The 18,918-nt window shown below is 34.4% G+C and overlaps 1 protein-coding gene and 1 long non-coding RNA gene across 19 annotated transcripts in view; one reads left to right on the top strand and one right to left on the bottom strand.

Annotated features, from left to right (window-relative positions):
• IKZF2 (IKAROS family zinc finger 2) overlaps positions 1–18,918 on the top strand; it is a 154,738-nt gene that overhangs the window by 31,499 nt on the left and 104,321 nt on the right. The window lies entirely within an intron of this gene.
• LOC111094318 lies at positions 1,006–2,585 on the bottom strand. Its single transcript, XR_005385360.1, has 3 exons — positions 2,394–2,585; positions 1,755–1,795; positions 1,006–1,164 (listed from the first exon to the last, which is right to left on the bottom strand). It is a non-coding gene; the product is annotated as an uncharacterized LOC111094318 (long non-coding RNA).

Genomic DNA, 18,918 nt, shown 5'->3' with positions numbered 1-18,918 from the left:
GCATTCACTGGCTGAGAAATGCTTGGATATACATTTAGGGAATGTGTTGGCCCATTTAATCATGTCACTGCAGATTTGATAAGGGTGCTACCGCAAGTTCACATACTACCATTGGGGTGTCATGACAAGGGGCATAATAAAGTTCTTGGGAAAGAATAATCCTAATAACCAAATTATTTTTTAAAAATAGTTACGTCTGGGATCCCTGGGTGGCGCAGTGGTTTAGCGCCTGCCTTCAGCCCAGGGTGTGATCCTGGAGACCCGGGATCGAGTCCCACGTCGGGCTACCTGCATGGAGCCTTCTTCCTCTGCCAGTGTCTCTGCCTCTCTCTGTCTCTCTCTGTCTCTCTGTGTCTCATGAATAAATAAAATAAAATATTAAAAAAATAGTTACGTTAGAGAGCACTTTTTCTCAAACTCGCTTGATCTTAACAATCATCTTGTTTGCCTGTAAAAATAAAGAGCCCCAAACCTCATCACAGGCATACTGAGTCAAAATCCTCAAGAAGGAAGCCTGTGTTCCTGTGATACTGATGATCAGACAAGTTTAGGAAACACTGTTAAATAGTGTAAATGTAGGGAATTGGAAAGGACTGCACTGGGAAAGAAGATAGTGATTGCCCCAAGGAGCCAAGGAATTATAGCTTGTTACCTTCAGACACTAAAATGTTGCTTACTTTCAGTGATACTATAGGGATATAACTGAACTGTATTTTTTGGGTTTGCAGGAGTTAGGAGAAACAGATTGCTCTTTTCAAGAAAAAACTAAAAATGTAAAGATATGTTGTCATTGTATTGTACTAGGCAAAAAGTCCTGGGATGCCTTGGTGGCTCAGCGGTTGAGCATCTGCCTTTCGCTCAGGGCATGATCCCGCGGTCCCGGGATCGAGTCCCACATCGGGCTCCCTGGATGCAGCCTGCTTCTCTCTCTGCCTATGTCTCTGCCTCTCTCTCTGTGTCTCTCATGAATAAATAAATAAAATATTTTTTTTAAAAAGTCTTTATTCTTTTCCTCTACCTGCCTTTGGTTATTTTCCTTTTCCTATGCCTTCCACTTAATTTTGTTTGGGGCATTTATAAAACTATATGCAACGTCTTCATACTGGGTTTGATGAGACGGAGTATTTTCTTTCTTCATTTCTTTCTCAGTTGTATTCCTTCAGCCTGTTTACGAAAAATAGATACACGTTCCTGTTTCAGCCAGGGAGCTTGTGCATCTGTTGACACTTCAGAAATAATCAGTTTAGATTTCAACAGCTGATTAGTGCTCAGTTCTAACCAAACTGAGAAGGAACTCTTAAGAACGGTAACAAATACTATTCTTAGTTATCTCTACAAAAATGTAATAATGATCATTTTAAAGCAATGCTGTGGTTATAAAAGTCCTGTGCTGTAGTTACGTTTTTCTTTATTGCACCTCAGTGAAACTGTCAAGCCATTTAGTGACAGTCTACCAAGAGCAGTTATTACAAAATAATCACAAAAATTTCATTAGTGTCCTTTTACTTATCTACTCTGGTGGTTAGAAAAAGTATTAGTGAAATTCCAGAAACATCCTATATAATCTGCTAAACAGTTTCATGGGTGTTCCAACTTCCACATTGAATTACTACTGAATGTAAGAAATGTAGCTAATGGTATCAGTGTGGCACCCAAGTACTGATTTGTCTAAGATAGGAAGCCATATCCCCATGAGTTGGAGCCAAAAGGAAAGAAGAGATGCATGTTTTAAATGCACTTGTGCAAACACTTACCTGGTTGACCTTATATTTCTTCAGTAGTCTGGAGAAATAGACTAGAAATAGAATCAGAGGACATAATATAATTGATTAAAATAATAGAATGGGTAGAAATAAAATCAAAAGGCATAAAACTGATTTATAGAATAGATCCTATAGGGATCCTATGCATATTCATCTATTAATATTTATTGAATACTTAATTTATGAAAATATTCCATATAGGACAGAGAAGAAAAATGCATTCTTCCTTTAAAGAGAATGAAATTTAGTAGAGAGACATTATTAAATAAATAAAAGGTTAAATATCAGTTGAATATTTCAGGCATGAGTTTGAGATAGGGAAACATAACAGTTTGCCAATTATATCCATATAATTAAGGCAGAGGATACATTGATTTCTTAGGAAGAATTGGAGGTTGTCTATTTTCTAGTTATATTCATAGAATTATCATCATCTTTCTGTAGTCTTGTCACCTATTTGTATAATACAGATCTGTTTGTCATTTCCTCTTTCTAAAAACCATCATGACTGCTCCTACCTTTGTGCAGCTACAAAGAGCTAATAAACTCTCTTTAGTATTTTATACTGCTTCCTTCATTAAACAACACAATCTTTTTTATCTTCATCTCCTGAAATTCCCGTTCACATACCCCGTGCTTCAACCACAGACACTTCCATGTCTTGAACATAGCCAAGTTCTTTTGTATTGCCTTTTCTTTGCATAAACCCTTCTGTTTTCCTTGAATTTCTGTCTCCTTTATTCCACCAGGCAAACTCCCAGTCCTTAAAGAGCAAATGTTACTGCCTCTTTAACACTTCAGCTACTTCCCCATATTCCTGTAGCACAGAGTGTGTATGTATCTCCATGACAGCACTTACCACATTCTGTTGTTACTGTTTTCCATCTCTCCCATTTCAGACTGAGCTCTTCCAGGGCAGAGACTGTGCCTTATTTACTTGTGTACCTCTCATAATGCCACTGTACGTGGCACTCTTACCCAGTGTTTTTGAAACAAATGACCAAGAGAGAGCGAATGGGCTTTCATGAAGTGGATGGGAATGAGGACTGCTTTTGAGAAAGGCAGATGGTGGCAGCTCCATTAGCTGAAGGGAAAAAAGATCAAACAATAAAGGCTAATTTTCATCTGCCCATATGTGAACAGGTTGCAGTAAGGATCCTTACAGGATGGTCACCTCTGAACCCAGAGCTCTAGAGATGGTCTTGCCCTCAGCACTCAAGGCTATTCAGGTCTTGCTTCCTGCTTATTCAATTGTCCTTTGGAGCTATCCAAGATGGGTCCATCTATAGCTGGGCTGCATGGTAGGCTGGAGTATTAATAAGCAAAATTCAGATGGACTTCCTTGTATGTGTCATCTGTAGCATGTACACTCTTTCTTCTTTGTCCTTCTCATATTTCTTCTCTCCCACACTTGCATCTATCCTGTTTGTGCTGGCTCATGATTTTAGATTTCTATTAAAACTTCCTCTGGCTAAAGCTAGGGAAATTTGTTTCAGCTCACTTATTTGCCCTTTGTCAAGCTGACCTATTTCATTAAAAAAAAATGAGGTTGTGGTGGGATGAGTACTGAGAAGGCAGGAAGGGGCATGCCACTGGTGCCCCAGCAAAGGTTATGTAGATAAGGCTAGCTGTAGTGAAGTACCTGAATTGTCTTTGGGCCCCTTTTGCTATTCTTTCTTCTACGTTAGCACTCCCCTTTAGAAACCCACTTCCCTTGTGGTACTTTCTTGCTTCTTCACTGTCCCAGTCTGTCCTGCCTTCCTTTCAGGGTTGCATGTTTCTGATCTGTGTCTCCACAACCCCTTTCCATCCAAATCAAAACTTATCTATGGCACTAGGAATCCTTTCCTCAGCTTTCTATCCTGTCCTAGAACAATTCAAATAAACTCATTCAAGCTGAGATTTTATGAAGTGACTTTGTTTAATGGATTATTATTGTTTTATAGTAACATGTATGCTTTACTAGAGCTTTTTCTAGAAACTTGTTCTCAAGTTGTGATAAATTTCTAGGAAGGGGAATTTCGTATCAGGTCACGCTGGATTGTATGGAAGAGAAGTTTGGGGCTATGAAAATTATTCTTTTCTTTTCTGCCAAATTGATATCATCAATGTAACTGTTTTTCCAGCTCAAAGACCGTACGAGACCTGAGGTGAGACTTTTTTCCATGAGTACTAAGTATCAGCAGCAAAGACTAATTTTGTGGTTGAAAAGTGTTAGAGTATATTAGGATCTAAAAGTGACTCCTTGGCCATTCTTTGACCCTTTGTCAATTAATTTTGGAGAAGGGAGGAAGTCTCAGGTGATTGTATCTATAAAGCCATATTAGAGCTTGAGCTAATAAGATTTGAAACTACCTTTTTCAGTTTGTTGAAGTTATGTATACGTTTGTTTTGATATAAGAAATTTCTGGTTATAGTTTCATAAATACAGAACACATTTACAAATGTCTTTATACTGCATAAATATGCACTTGATACTCTCAGAGATCTCCACCTAGCCCCTGTTTATGGGCTCAGTCATATATAGTGTGGAAAAGTTGTACTCATATTTAATACTTTCCACAGTTGTCCAAACTCTGATACAGAAAAGCATTGTAGCTGTTTTGATAAAGCCCCCATAAAACCACAGCTTTAAATATCTATAAAGATGAAAATGCACAGGTATAAAAATATATTTTGCAAAAATATACCAAACCTTTCTATTTAGGTATACAATGTATTTGTCCTAGGAAGGAGGGAAACTCTGATCATCTGGAAGACACAGAACAAGAAATGTTTAATATAACAGGGATTGCCTTTTAAGTCCACTTTTCTTTTTTGTTAAGAATGCAGTTTTGTTCTGTATCCTGATTATGGTGGCTGTTACATGAATCTCTGCATGTTGTAGAACTGGATGCTAAAAGGAAAAAAAAAGCTCAATTTTTTATAAGATAATTAAAAAAAATAAAATTATGGAATAAAAGGATGCATTCTTTTTCATATGAAACCATGGTAAAATAAATCATGGTTAAATTTCCAGAATAATCAATGAAAAAGCTTGGTTAATGTAGCATTATCTGATTGACAGTTTTAATAGTATTATGCAGATTAATCATTTATGAGAAAATACATTTCAAATCACAAATCAGAACTTGAGGAATGCATTTTCCCGTATATTGTCAGGAATGGGTAACAGAGTCATGGTGATCACAGTTCTGGTGGTAGTGGTGATAAATACAGTTTAGAGGTTGTCATGCTAAAGGGGTTCAGATTGAGAATTGGAAAAGGGCTGACTGAGAATAATCGTTAGAGACCCTGGCAACTTGGCCATGGGCAGTCAGTAATCAGTTACTTGATGTACCAAACATTTTGCCCATAGTAGATGCTCAATAACTACTGACTGGAAGCTGGGGCCTAGGTTCTGCCTCGGATCAGATACTGGCTCTACTTGCCAGCTTTGTGACCTTGGATAAGTTATTTAACCTCTGCGCTTCATGTCCCTTGTCCTTAAAGGTTGGGAAGCACACCTCTGTCATAGAGCTATTGGGAGAATCAAATGAGATGAGGCATGAAGCTGTAGGAGAGTTTGGTGCACATAGTAAGTGATCCTGTGAATGTGAAATGCTGTTATTAAAGAACTATTGGATGAATGGAAGTAGCTCCTGTCACTTTCTGTGTTAGGGAGGCAGTGTTGAATAGTGATGACTTGTTTAATGTTGGTTTGTTTATTGGGGTCAGGAGCTTTTGTGAAATTAATTTCTTAAATAGTACAGCACAGAACACTCTGATGTCTAAACTTCTGCTTGTTCCTTTCCCTTTCTAGATACCTTTGTTTTTGAGCTTAATTCCTACTGAATTTTACCTTAAATGCCATTGAGTAAAAATTACGGAGTATTCCAGTTGTATGAAGGATTTATAATATGGGTTAATTTTCCTGCCTTGTGATTAGTGGTTGTGAAAAGGATGATTTTAATAAAGTATAATTTAATGGTATACATGCTTCATTGTAAATTTTTTTAAATAGAATGAATGCAGGTTAATTAAGGGGAAAAAGAAAATAAGCATAAGTAAAAATGGGGAAAAGCACTCAATCTTACAATCAGAACCAATTACTATGCTAACTAATAATAGCAGAAATTCTTATGTAGCATTTACTATATATCCAGCATAATTTTAAGTGCTTTGCATCTAATTTATTTAGCAACTCAAAGTATATCTATCCAGGTCATTTTCTATGCCCCTATAAACATAGAAATGGCTGGGATCATATAGAAATGGTTTATGATATGATTATTTTTACTTAGCAGTATACATTCTAAACATTGTCTCATGTTACTGAGCACATATATTCATTATGATTTTTAACAGCCACAGAATATGTCATTCTGTATTAATGAGCCTACTGTGCTTCTGTAACTGAGGGAGAGTTTACCACTTCACTTGTTTTTCCTACAAATAGTGTTATTAACCAGAAAGCCAATAAAGTATCATCTATTATTCTTTCATATTAAAAGAGATTCAGGCAGTGCTTTGTTATGGCTAAGAATTTTACCTTATTTGTACTTCCTCTACAAAATATCCAGTGTTACACAGCTACTTTTTTACCGTCATTCACTCAAATGCTGATTCTGAGATAGTTATTTCTTTTCTAAATTGTCTTAAAGTAAAATTATGTTTGCTACATAAGTAATTAGATTTTCTTGGTTTACTGACATTTGGCCTATAGCATTTCTATTATCTTTTTGTTTTGGTGGGAAAAACTTGGTCTAATGCCAATTATGACTATTCCATGAGAGTTAATGGGACATATTTGTTGAGATCCACATGGTTTGAGTCATGCAGTGCCTTCACCTATCCCTTTAATGTATTTTTAAGGCAGGAGATGAGAGTGATGGATTGGTTTCAGGGTGTGAACACCAGTCTCTGATTGTAATTCGGGAGATATGTGGATCTGAAGTTGATGGGCAGGCTGCCTGCTTAGCCAGGCGAGCTTCCATTATCTCAAGAACCTGTACCGATTAGTCTGCTATCATATTGAGAGACCTCACTATGAAAACAGACATTTTCCCAGAGTGGCACAGAAACAAAAGGAAATATTCCATTTGAGATTTAATTCTTCCATTGTTTCAAGCCTATAGAATTTCACCTAACTAATAGGATAGCATGTTTATTCAGGAGGGGACTAGAAGTCTTATTTTTCTCTCTAGTCACTATTGCCCCCTCCTCTCTCACATCAGGATCCGTTCATATTTAAGGCAAAAAAATGTATAATTTTATTTTCGTAGGCCAGTGCTTTGCATAAACTAAAAGTTCAGTATGTTTATTGAATATCGAGTGAGTGAAATTTAGATTAAGACCTACATAGCAACATGAAATGTGATATAATGTGTGAGATTATACACGTTATTACCCAGCTTTTCCACAGCTACTTTGCCCCAGCATTACCTAATTTAGCTGTGATTTTGTCTCCTTAGAACCTGGTTGAAATTCCTCTTTTGCAGCTTTTAAGAGTTAATGTGCATTTGCTTTAATTCTAGAAGGCTTTCCCTGTATAGGTTTATGCTTTTGTTTCTTAAGAGGTTTTTGCCTTAAACAAGGTCATATTAGATTAGATCCTGTGGAAAATCGGATCTTCATGCATTTGGGGGGTATTTCTTTGACGGATCTCTTACCCTGATTTTCACATTATTTTTCATATACTTTATTTTGTGAATGCATTTAGTTCATATGTTGTACATCACACATTCAATTAATATGATCACTAACAATTATGTTTCTCTAGTCCATCCAGTAGTAAATCAGTGGGTGAAACATGAAAGGCAAAAAAATAATAATAATAATAGCAAAAAACAACAAAAGCTTGTCTTTCTTAATGTTTTATTTAACCAAAATACTCAGATTTTTCTGTATGATTTACATTTAGGATCTATCAAAATAAAACTGTCAGTGGAAAAGAATAAAAAAACCTTTGTCTTTACAATACACACAGGTTTACAAATATGAACACTGAAAATATATTCAAAATTTTCAGCCAGCTGTTACTTGAACTTAAGCTTTGGAGTGGGTATCAATATTGAAGGAATTCAGGAAGTCATTTAAGGGCAGAGAACAAGGCTCAAGCAGATGTATTAGGCAGGACTGATTGCTATAGGTATCTCAGGAGAAGGGTGGTGTCGCAATTTCAGTGGGAGATGGGTGTCCTGCCAGCCTGCTAGCTACTTGCCATCCCTGTCATAAGTATAAAAACATTCATTTACCTTTATTTCTGTCAAACTCATGTAGTTTGCCCCTCCTTGATGAATAGATGCCAAATGTAAGATTACAATCCTAGTCAGATTTAGGAACATGTTAAAACTTTACAAAACCTTCTTTATGTCTCCACAATTAGAAAAAAAATGTGCCAAATGTCAATCGGTACAATTGGAAAAAGAGAGGACAAGGGAGAGGGAGAAGGAAAAGCAAGGAAGGAGGAAATAGAGAAAACAAAATTTCTTACTTCAAAAGTAAATTATCTTGTGGAGTGTCTGACTGGCTCAGTGGGTAGAGCATGCAACTCTTGATCTCTGGCTTATGAGTTTGAGCCCCACATTGGGTGTAAAAATAAAATCTTAAAAAGGTAAATTAACTTTTAAATATGACTCTTTGGTTTTTGGAGAAACAGCCACTTGCATAATTAGGGGATTTTTTTGAGATTGTACTTAATGTAGCATTTTTACCAGAGGTAGTCTAAATATTAATATTTGATATATATAGAAGATCGATTATAACACTTTGACAGAACGGTGAAATTATGTCTAATAAATATTTATTATTTATCGGTTCCAAAATACTTTTTGGAGCGGCCATGGAATACTGAGAGTTAAGGAGGGAATAAAGGGATTCTTTCCTGCAGGCTGGATTTAAAATGTTTGTATACCTAAGTACCATAAAGATTAGAGTACTCTGCCTACCACTTCAAACTGAGTTATAGTTGTACCATCATATGTCCAATATGTACTGTCATATTGTCCCTTGCTACAGCTATGCTAAGAACCAGCATGGATGTGCATTCATCTTGGTGAGTCATTTTTGTTCTTGTGGGAATGATCACTGGATACCTGTGCCCTTTTATGTAGAATTTGCCACATGTATCTCCATTTCATTTTGATCCCTGAAGAATTAGCATATAAATCTGGGGAGGGCAAGCTCTCTCTACTCCCTAGGAGAATATTTGTTCATACCACCTCTCTTAGTGCCACCAACTTCTATAGGAGTTATGAGTAAGAGACATTGAACTCACGTATTCCAGGAACTTAGTTACTGAATTCCTTTTGATACTTGTAGTTAGGTTGAAGGTACCGTTAACCTCTTTCACTATTCAATCAGAAGCAGTAAGGAGTAGGGGATAGGCAATAAGTCAGAGGTTTTCATAAGTATCTTTTTTTTTTTAAGATTTTATTTATTCTTCATGAGAGACACAGAGAGAGAGAGAGAGAGAGAGAGAGAGAGAGAGAGGCAGAGACACTGCAGAGGGAGGCTCCCTGCATGAGTCTGATGTCGGACTCGATCCTGGGTCTCCAGGATCATGCCCTGGGCCAAAGGCGGCGCTAAACCGCTGAGCCACTGGGGCTGCCCTTTCATAAGTATCTTAAGAAGCATAGCTTAAGAGTGTTTCTTTACCTAGTTTACAGATTTGAAAATCTGGAGCATAAGACTGTATCCATCAGAGATATTTATATATTTCTGTGAAGTAGTTAAAAGGTATGTAATTAAGAATTGTAATGTCTGGTGACTTCTTTATAATGTACTGGTAAATTATAATTTTTGTTGGCATGCATATTCTTTTTGTATAGCCCCTAAAAAGACTTATGTGCATCTATATATAGAGAGAGAGAATAAATGGAGACCATAATGCTTTTTTAATTCAGCAAATATTCTTTAGTTATTTATAAGGTCTCAGAAGAGAAGGCGTGGTCCAGATTAGACATTGTGATCACATTATAATGCTCATAATTATTTGTAGTAGTTGATAGGAAGTCTATGTTTTTACTGATTTTTCCTCAGTTTCTATATTTTATGAGTTTATTTTCCTCAGATGCTGTTTTTCTTTTGGCAGCTGTAAGCTCAAGGAAATATTTTATCAAACCATTCAACTTTATTATTGAAAAATGCATTTACAAGTATTAACTAATTTAATATGATCTCTATGAGACATGTACTATTGCCCTTGTCTTATAGATAGACATAAAAGTACAATTAAAAGCCATTAAGAGGTAAAACTGTGATTCAAGCCTGGGTTGTCTGTCTCTAGAATCCTTGTTCTAGCAACTAGTAGCTGGTTCTAGTAGCTGCTCTGACACTTTTCCCAAACTATGAATCGCAATGTATTATGGGTTACAAAATCAGTATAATGTGTTGAAACTAGCACTTTAATAAAATGAGATAGAGTAAAAAAATAGAATAGAAGGTAACATTGTGTGTATTAAGTATATGTTATGTGTAGAAAGTGTAAATATTGTTTTATGAAACCATTTTTCATAAACAATATATATTTAGACACACAAAGATATACATATATATTGAGTAATAAAAAATGTATTTCTTACTGTGCATCTAGGTCAAAAAGCATTTGTAAGCCACTGAACTACACTATAGGGCCACTCAGTGTAGAAAACAATAGGCATCCGGTAATTCTTTATTAGGTCGAATTAATGTATTATTAAATTTAAGAAACCGACACAGTGTTGGAATAAAAGGCTTCTACTGAACATACAATTTCCTGTGGGGTAGGACTAAAAATGTTAATCCCAATGTTTCTAACCAATGGAACTGTAGCAGCCCAATATAATCAATTAATTTATGTGTAATCTCCAACCTAAACTCAAGTTCTCCTCCCCAAATCTTTTTGGTTGGTTATTTTTTATTGCTTTAAGATTTGGCCTCTTGTAGTTTACTGTGCTCAAATTATAATCATAGTCCCAAATAAGTGGCAATTCCTAAAAAGTAATTTAATATAGATCCCATTAAAGTAAAAATACATTGCCAACAAGTGGGGTTTATTTCAGCAATGTAAGGATGGTCCAATAGTAAGAAAGTTACTAGAATATATCATATTAGAATAATCATATTATCTTTATAGACACTGAAAAGACATATGATAAAAAGTTAACAACCATTCTCTAGACTCAATACAATAGGATTAAAAGGAGACTTCTTCAATGTGATAAAATATATTTATTTTATCCCTAAGGCTGTTAAGATTGGTGAGAAAAACACATGAGGCATATTACTAGCATCAGAAAAACAAGAACAAATTTGGTCCACTTTCTTCACTGTTATTTAATATCATGATAGAGGAAATTGTTAGCACAGTTAGATAAAAGAAAATAGAGTTTAAAAATTAGAAAGAAAGATATAAAAAAATTACTGTTTACAGATGGTAAGATTTTATACCCATAAATTTCAGAGAATCAGTTGAAAAATGAAGACAAAGAAAATAATGGAGTAATAGGGAAGTTCAAAATTAATATGCAAATTTCATTGAACTGAATATTATTTATATTAAATAATATACAAAAAATATTTTTAAATGGGAAGAAATACTATTTTCTTTGATAAGTAGGCTCAACATCTTTCCTGTCTTTGCTAAACATCAGGATAAGCACTGAATTAGAAAAGATATTTAAATGTGAAAGATGAAAATATAAAAATGGAGAAAATATGCATTTCTTGTGTCCTTAGTGTAAGGAAAGCCTTTTTAATAAACTAATAAAATTCAAAATTTAAGTCTGTTTAAAGATGATTATATTTGAAATTTTACAAATTTAAAACTTTTTTATAGCAACCAAATATCATAAGCACAACCAAAGATAAATGACAAACTGAAGGTAAAAATTGTAACTCATTATGAATAAAGATCTAATCTCCCTGATAGCAACAGCTCTAGTAATTGACAAAGAAGACCTAAAAATCTTGTCAAAATATCCCTACTTGTAGTTCGCAGAAGAATACCATTGTCTTTTACACATGTAAAGAGTTTTCCAACTTCATTCAAAATAGGAGAAATCTTGAGTTACACTGACAACATTTCTAATCTAGTTTATTAGCAAAGATCCAAATGTGTAATAGCCTATTCTATTGGCAAGGCTCCAAGGAAATAAGAGCTTTCCACTGTTGATGAGAATGTAAGTTGTTATAAATGTAAAATGGAGCAAATGTATTTAAGCTATGATTTAATATTCTTATTTCTATGAATTTATCTCTATATATTTATAAAATGTTAAATGTACAGATTGATTCATTGCATCTTTGTCTTTAATAGCAAAAGATGAGAATTACATTGCAGATAGCATCTATTAGTAGAGGAATGGTTGAATAAATTAGGTACATCCATAATGGAATACTATACAGGTGTACAAAAAAGGAGGAATCTTACAAATATTGAAAGATTTCTGAAATGTATTGCTATGATCTGAAAATGCCTACAAGAAAGCAATAAGCTGGTTAATTGTTTGGGGGGTATGTTGGTAGAGTGATGGGAGCTGAGTAGTTAGGGAACTGGGATGGAAGCAAGAGTCTTCATACATATTCTTTTTTTAAACCAAGATATTTCTCTATCCTGTGCATATGAACCATGGAAATATAGAACTATTCAACCAAAGAAAAAAAAGGAAAGATAAACACAGAATAACAAACCATACCACTGTGTGTGAGTTCATAGAGAATATAACTTTCCTATGGAATGGGACTAAAAATATCAACCCCACAGTTCCATGCAAGTCGAACTGTAAGACTAGCATAATCCGTCAAGTTGCTTTCCCCACATACAATTTCAATGCAGATTCCTCACACTCATATTATGTGTTGATAGTTTTGTTTCTTGTAGACATTTAATAATTTTAATTGCATTTTATGTCTTGGTTTCTTACACTTTAATACCATCAAGCAATTATTACCTAAAAATGTATGTAAGTGGCAGTGAAAAAAATAAGATGGAACAAAAATCAGGGCTGGAATTTATTTTAAAAATTACCTGACATTGTTATATGTAACATGTAACTCTGAAAATTATAATATTGTTAAAAATCCTTGTATATATTTTATCTTGCTTATGCGCTTATCTCTCTGAAGTCTAACATTGTCAAATTGTCATGCTGTAATGGCACAGAAATAGTGGTAGTCTTAGGATTTATTTTCATTAGCATTGAAATACAGCTAACAAATATAAATATACAGAACATAAATATAAATGAAAACTTTGAACATGTGTTCAATGTGGGATTCAGGAGCTACATCTCAATTTTTGGTGGGATTCATTAGCTGTATGTATTATTTAACCTTGCAGAAAGTTGGTTTCTCAGTTTGTAAAAAAGATATCAGTACTTACCCCAGAAGGTTGTGGTCAAGATAAGAATGAATGTTTTTAAGAAACACTAGCATAAGAGATACTGGATATAAGCATTTGTTATTTCTGTGTTTATGTTAATCATGATATATATCCCTAAAATTTCAAAGTGAATGTTAGCAAGACAATGTGCACAGTTGCCACTACCTATAATATTTGATTTATTTAAAAAGAGTATTAAATAAAATGGAGGAACTGATTACAATATTCACTGCCATAGGTTTGTGTCTACTTGCATTTTTCTTTTACTCAGCGTTTGATAGGATAAATTATTAAAATCACTTTTAAAATAATCTCAAATTGAATATTTACTATGGAGAATTAACTATTAGATTTAAATTCTTTAAGCATCTTAAATAATAGTAGATTATTTAAAAATGGCATTATCACTGGATAGAATTAGATATAGCTATTGAAAATCATATGCTATAAAGATAATTATGGCATAGAAATTTTGCAAAATACAGAAATTTAAAAGGCTGTCCAAGTTTATATAGTAGGACCTCAAATTGTAAACAAAAGACCACTATAGATAAGTGTGTGTGTGTGTGTGTGTGTATTTCATAGAGAGAAGATGGGAAGAATATATATCAAATGTTAATAGTGATCATCTTTGAGTGTTGGAATTATGACATTTGTTCATTCTGTATTTTCTAAATTTTCAAATTTTTTACATTGCATATGTATATGTGTGTACACTTATGTACACTTATGTGTGTTTTTACAGATACTTTGAGGATAGATTGAAGATGGGTAGATCCTTCAAAAAAAAAAAAAAAAGAAGTTTAAACTATACTAACTTTGTTAGTGGAATCTTATTCCAGAGGAATAGTAGTTGGCACTTGGAAGCACTCTTGGCACTTTTTCGTCTTGGGGAGGGGTTTATTTTGGTAAAGTAACACTACCACTATAGCCTGGTGGCCACCGCAGTAGGATCAGATCTCAGGTCATATCAGTTCAGTAGCTCAGCATGTAGCTCAGCTCTCTGAAATTGTGGGCCACAACTCAGGGTTTTTAGAAGGGTGATCCCTGTGTCTTTTCACACAAGTAAATCTGCTTATTGAGACTAAATACAGATCACAGGACATTGGGGAGAGTAAAAGTAGCAGATTAAGCTAATTTCAGCAAGGTTATTTTGTGCTATGTAAATGTAGGAGAAATTGAAATGTATACAGTTCTGTCGTACTTCTACTTAATTTGAAAAAATCCCTTACTTTCCAATGAAATCTATATCTTCTATAGTCTTCATTATTTCATTTTTTTAGCAGCTGGTGTTAAGCTAGTTGACATTATACATTTGTCTGGAGTTCAGATTCCCTTCCTTCAAAAGCTGCAGCCTTGTAGCCATGAGACCTTTTAATTATCATCTCTTCCTTGAAATAAAAATGTAATAAAGCTCATTCAAATAAGAAATAATTTTTTGTTTTTCTGCTTTGATAAACCGTAAAGTTCTCAGGGGCAAGGGATTACAGTCTTCAGAGGACCATTATTTTGATTGTCCTTTATAAACAGTCCAAGTGCTTTGTGATGGTCCTCTTTTATTATGTCCAAGGGTACCTTAAGTGTTGATTCTGAATCTGGGCAGGCTAATTTGCTCCCCCTCCGTGTGACACAATTAAATTACTACATACATGATTGTTTCCCATTTCTCAATAGCGTGATAGATCTGTTCCTTACCGTATGATGACTTGATTGGTGAAATGATAGAGATATTTTGAATGAAAATTACATTAAATTAAAAGAAATCTTTTAGCACTAAAGTATCTAATAGATACTTTTTAGTATGTTAGTCTAAGTATTACATATTGACTATATCTTAAATACTTGCATCATTTAGTGTGTTCATCATAATACTGTGAACTAGATATATGTATCTAGAGAGTGAGATTTGAGGACCCTTTACTTTGATATTTTCCATGTGGCAAAGGGCTTTTAGATATTTGGTATTAGAATGGAAAACCTAAAAAACAATTGTTTTCTTAAAAGTAGTTAGACCATTTTTTCATTTAGGAAAAGCAAAGATGTCCTAAATTAAATAGGAAGAGTTTGATCACCTTTTCTCCATGTATTATCTCTTTAGAAAGCACAGGAAAAAAAATTATAGGATCTGTGTTAAAAAATTTGCATACTAGTTATTTGCTTCATACTTTTCAGTCATTATTGTAATGCTTTTTTTTGTTTTTAAAGTAGCCAATTTTGAAGTTTAACAATTTAAATAAACAATGTAAATTTGTATCTTAAAAAGAAGTATGGAATCATTTAATTCTTATCACTGTGTTTCTGGTTATAAAAATATATAGATTGAAAAAAAGTTCTCAAAGAAATTGTACATTGATTTTTGTCCAGAGATGTTTACTATCTGAAGTAGGCAAAAATTAAATACTGTAAAAGAAGTTGTTTCAAAATCTTAAATCTTAATGCAAACATTATAATGAAGTAAAGAATTTTTTACTGTTCATTTAAACTGTGAGCTAGAGCATAGCATTCTTAAAACAGGAGTTTTGAGCATGATGCCAGTCTGTCAATAGTTTTGGCTGTAGAAGTTTGTTTTCAGAATTCTGATTTCCAGTGTTTGATAAGAGGGTAACCTGAGTCTCTTGCGCTTCAGACTTTGAACTTCAGTCTTGATTTTTGTCACAATTTTATAAGTTAGTAAGCTTTCTCTAAGTGTATTGTTTTTATTAAGAAAAATATACACACACACATATATTACACTTTATATGTTTTAGATAAAATCATTTCATCAAGCAATTTGGGAAAGTTTGACTGTATCAGAGATGATATGATATATTGTGTATAAACAAAACTTTCAGATAAGAGAAAAACCAGTTCAGGAATTAGAATGTCATTTCTTCATTGTGTATGTGTGTGTGTTTTTTTGCTACTGTGGTATTCTCTCTCCTTCCCAAACCTCTTGTGTATTTTCACTAATAGTGATGTCAGGTTCTTTTGGGAGCAGTTGGAAAGGAAAACAGTAGGGGAGAAGTGGATTGGATCTTTGGGGAATGATTGGGAGGGAAGGCAGTCAGGGGAATTGGTTTCTATGGGTAGCTCATGGGAGAGAGCTCCGCAGAAGGAGAAGAGTCAAATCTTTTGGGAGGTTCAGGGGAATGAATGGTCAGGAATTGGACATTTGAGGGAATCACTGGAATTGAAAGAAACAGAGCAGTGAAGGAATTTTTTTGGATGCTCCTCAAAGGAGCCTAGTGAGGAAAAGCAGTGAGTTCCTCTGAGAAATTTCTGGAATTAGAAGCAGGGCAGGGAGGAGGGGTGGAATCTTTCTACTACTCTTGTCGGCCCCACTTAGTCCCTGGTGTGAGGACGGATCTAGATAGCCGTAGTTACAAATGGGTTGGCTGTGCAAATCTATTTGTATATGTGAATGTTGTGATTTCCTCTTCTTTTTACTGTCTTATCTGGGTATGGGAATGGCTGAAGGCTTTATTGCTATCTGTGTGTTGCATGCTATGTGGATCTTTTAAGGCGTGACCTTATCAAAGTTGGCATCTAAATGCAGAGGAAAATGCAGGGCAAGCTTGTTCTAGTTGGGGTTCCTGTCACCAGACCATAGCAATGTGGAACAATGGATACTTTACCTGAATTCACTGGGTGCAAGCAGAGTCCCTGCTTCCATGCTTCCCTTTATCAGTGTTTAAAATAGCACCCAGTACTATGAGTTCTGTCTGTAAAGAGAACGCCTCCTTCCCATTCTTTTCTTTTCCTATCCTGTATGAATATTTTTGGGGTAAAGCTTTTGTTTGAGTAGTTAGAAAATGTGGAAAAACAAGATTACAAGGTCGGGGTGAAAGTAGTACAAGATTGGAAGAATGAAACTCTTTCTCTTCACTCAGAGTAAAATGATACTCCTGGCTCAAGGCCAGACAGACATAGGCGTTAGGACGGTGCAGACAGGGCCATCAACAAGTTTGTTAAGGAATGGGCTGAGAGAGCCTTGTCTCTGGCCTGTGGTTGACTGTTGTATTTGAGTTTTCACTCTGTGTTTTGCCGTTGGAAGCAGTGGTAAGAGAGATTACACTAAGCTTTAAAACCACAGCAAAACAAAACTTTTAAAACACTTCTGAGGTAGCTTAAGAGACTAACAGGTTCTGTTTTAACTGTTACTAGTAATGCTTTTCTGAGAGTTTTCAGTACTTCTGGGTATGGAATAGTTAACTCTTTTTTTTTCCTTCCATTTTATCTCCATTACAACAGAACTGAAGTGTGTAAGCATTAAAATAAGGGAAACAGTTTTTATGCAGAAAATATATACATCATTTATACATAATTAGCATTCCTTTTCTCAGTACATTTCAAAATACACTATTTTTAGAAAATTCATTTAACCTTTTCCTTATAAATCTGATCACTGTGATTAATAATTTTACAACATGTATTTCTGTAATAGTTGTTCTAAGTTATAACAATTAGCATCGTTAGCAAATCTATATATACTTTAAAATGACTCATTCTTAAGCTCTTATAATATTTAAGCAAATATTGTATTATGCTCTTATTTTCCCTAATTATCCAAAGTTTACAAAACAAACACTGAAGATTAAGATGTAATTTTATTTTAAGAAGACGCTTCCTTTCAGGGAGCAGAAGTAGTAATAAGAAAGGTTCAGGAGATTTCCTATTCTTTCCTAAAAAAAAAAAAAAAAAAAGAAAAAGCCTATTTATCCTTTGTTGTCCTATGTTCATTCATTCTTTTTTTTTTCATTCAGTGTACATTTATTAGGTGCTCACTAAGCTTATATTAAGCCTTTTCTTTTTATTTGTTGATTTGATAAATCAGAGGATTATCTTCTGTAAGCATTAATAAACTATATTTTGATTAGCCTTTTATGATTTTTTTTATTAAATCTAGGCTTTAGAGGCAGGCAGTCACAGGTTAAAATCCAGGAGTTTCCATTAGCTGTGATAAACATGTATACATGTGTCTATCTGTCTGTCTGTCATTAGTTATCACAAACTATCATTATTTACCCAAAAGAATAATTAGCTACTGAGTGACCTTGTATGAATAAATGAGTATCTCTGAGCCTCACTTGACTTACCTGTATAAAGAGAAGTGATAACAGTTATTTGTTAGATGGTTAGAATTAGATTAAATGTATATTTAGGCCTCCTATATGGTATTTAGAACATGATGGGCACTGAGTAACTTTTCATTGTTATTGTTTATATTACCATTACTGTGACCACGTTATGAACTTGAGCCTCAGATTATTTCCTTGCCTTCAGGCCATGTCATCTCTCTAATTTTTCCATTACTGCCTACCCCACAATATTCTAGAGTAAAAAAGAACTCTTCATCTACCTCACTTGTCACACTTGCTTCCGTCTTGACACCTTCATACATGCTGTTGTACAGTAGCAGGGAGGCAGTGGTAAAGCACTGCTTTCCTCTCTGCGCCCCCCCCCCCCACCCGCCTCTGGTACAGTGGGAATAAAGAGTAAAATATTTCATTATTAGTTAAATAATAGTATGTTTTTCTATAGATTCAGTGTAACTGAGACCCTTTCCTTTAAATCTTGTATATAGTGTTATTGAAACTCATTTTGCTGTGTGCTGTGGGTTTTTATGTATTCTTCTTCTTTGTGGTAATGAGTATTAAAATTTTAAGAGATTAACATCTTCATCTTAAAATTTCATATTGCTTCTATGTCAGAAACAGAGGAGAGGTGTAAAAACAACCTCCAAACTTGCCTTGGTGAATTATGAACTGCTCTGGTTTGTTTCTGTTTGTATTGCACTTAATGGTCAAGTACTGACAGCACTGTGCATTTTAA

Source organism: Canis lupus, chromosome 37, assembly GCF_011100685.1.
Source record: "Canis lupus familiaris isolate Mischka breed German Shepherd chromosome 37, alternate assembly UU_Cfam_GSD_1.0, whole genome shotgun sequence".
NCBI classification, from domain to species: domain Eukaryota; kingdom Metazoa; phylum Chordata; class Mammalia; order Carnivora; family Canidae; genus Canis; species Canis lupus.
The sequence above is the reverse complement of the archived record's forward strand: the minus strand, read 5'-3'. Positions and strand labels throughout refer to the sequence as shown.